We start from the raw sequence: 2,500 nt of genomic DNA, 5'->3' as shown, positions 1-2,500 counted from the left end.
CGCGATGTACAAAGCCCAACAGGAACCTCGTATCGGCTGCCGAGCCGGAGCTTGAACAACTTGGACTTTCACCTCTAATTTATATCAACTCACCACTTCGAGGGATCCGCAGAATTGCTTCTGGGTCCCGTATCGTTATTTGCGATTCGTGTTTGCATTACACTACATTGAACTATTCCAACTTGTTTATCCGCATGGCGAACATTTGCTGCATAGAACATTTAAGTTCCACTTCGCTCTCCCTACGTGGGTCTGAGCTTCGCTCTCAGGAAAAAATATGCCACATTTGGTAGGGAGACCCGGTTTCATCACGCTTTGTGCCCTGCACCATATATACCCTCATAAATTTATTCATTGGATTAGATCCAAGGAACACCAGATCATGCACCACAACCCATAATAGCTCATCGAGCTTAGCGTGAATCCTTCGGGTTTCCCTAAGAAGTTCGATTGGTCTTGCAGAGTTTAAAGACAACGAAGCTTAGTTTCAAGCAATGGTTAATATACGCGTATTCTAAACCCTTAGCTGTTACAACTTTTTACTTGAAACCATCACGACGAAGTCTTTGGGTCCGTAGACCCGTGATGTACTGCTCCAGGAACGTTTTGATAGGGTGGAAGCTCAAAATCATAGGTTATAATCATCGGCAGAACCCACCAGACACCACTTTTGCTTCATTAGTTCGGACTATAGGCATACGACGATTTTTATCGCGGAGGGGACGTATGACCCAAACGGGGCTTAATGACCCACTGCCACTGCAAACCATGCTCCTACGACTAAATAGAGGTAAAACTACGATTTGGTGCAATCTTCATGTTTGACCTCGTAGCAAGGTACCCTCCCTATAGTAGGCAATGAACAAATGATCATAATCCCAGGAGGGCAAAAATGGGAACCCGAAAGGAAAGCGCTGTTGGCGCGCCTAAGCTACTGGCCCGTAGAGTAAAATGGTACCCCCAACAAAGTTGTCGATTGACATTCTGATTGCACTTTTCATCATCTAGGTGCGTTCCTTACACGTTTTGAGGTGTTTTAGCGAAAAACATGTTTTGAGCCACACGAGCTCTCCGGCCCGTTCGGTGCACATTTTGAAAAAGCTAGGAGCTGCCCCTAGGTTCGGGGTGTCACAAAATATTGAAAAGTGGTCAAAAACCGCTATCCAGAATCGGATGTAGAATCATTAGACGAACTTAAAATTGTTCTACAACCCCCAGTCCGACGCCTCGTATTCGAGATATAGCACTTTGTAGGTCTGACCGAGCAATTTTGTACTGAAATGTATGGCGGACATGTTATTCATTAAACAACATTAACTTGCATCGTGCCCTACTTCATCGGCACAGCTACTATCGACTATCTATTGTTGAAATGGATTGAGTTTGACCATTTTAGCTCTTTTCTTATGCCGTGCACCAACAGTGTGTACCGATCAGGGAAAGTACACTACGTACGCGTTCATGGATGTATATGTTGGTACAAGTTGCCGGTCGGAATAGCAGTGCACCAAAACTGTGTACCGATCAGGAAAGTACAAGACGGAGGGCGCAGCCCGAGCGTACGCGTTCATAGATGTCCATGTTGGTACAACCTACATGTACGTACCTTGTTTTTGCATCAAAAGTTCCAATAAAGTGTTTGTATGCTTAAAATGCTTATCTCAACCGGTCACCTTTTGGCCTGCCCTTTATAGACAGAAACCTAGAACGATACTCGCGATGTTTGTGTTTTTCCATTCGCCCGGGACGACGAAATGAGCTCTGTGCACATCGTGCAGAAAACTGTCTCCTCCTCGTATGTTTTTGTCCCTCCACGCATATAATCACCCACATTTGTGTTCAACACGGACGGCGCAGCCCGAGCGAACGCGTTAATGTTTATGTTTGTGCACACTAAAGTTACAATCCTAGGATTTGGTTATTGCGTCGCAGTGCCCGACCGTCGCGGACACCATTCTTGGACAAAAGTCCAAGTACGTAGAGTACATTCCCTAGGTATGTGCCCGTTCGTGACTTTCGTTGCGTGCTTACAGACACGCTTGGGTATGTTTACCATACAAGGTTTACTAGGAAAACCTGGGAAGGACGCTTGCCCTCCCGTTGCGGACACCATTCTTGGAAAGAAGTCCTGCTACGTAGCGTTCTTTAATGTACTTGATCAGTTTGTATTGCATTTGCTTTGTGCAATTGACTTTTGCTAATGCTCACTAAGGGGTGTTCGTTTGCGATGTGTATGATAAGCAACTGTCTATTCTTACCAGCAGTTAATCAACACTTTTCACCCAAATCATAGGAACGTAGAGTACTTTCCTGATCGGTACACAATTTTGGTGCACCTCTAACTTCGCCAGCACTTTATCGTTACGTTTTGTGCACAACCTTGGGACATGGTGTAAGTTTCATCATTGTTATGTTTGATTCGGTTTATTATGATTGAAAAATACGCTACGTCCTAGAAATCTGAACTCGAATACTTTTGCCACGTTGCGCAAAAGCTACT

This window comes from Anopheles arabiensis (genome assembly GCF_016920715.1).
Source record: "Anopheles arabiensis isolate DONGOLA chromosome X unlocalized genomic scaffold, AaraD3 X_pericentromeric_contig0013, whole genome shotgun sequence".
NCBI lineage: Eukaryota > Metazoa > Arthropoda > Insecta > Diptera > Culicidae > Anopheles > Anopheles arabiensis.
The sequence above is the reverse complement of the archived record's forward strand: the minus strand, read 5'-3'. Positions refer to the sequence as shown.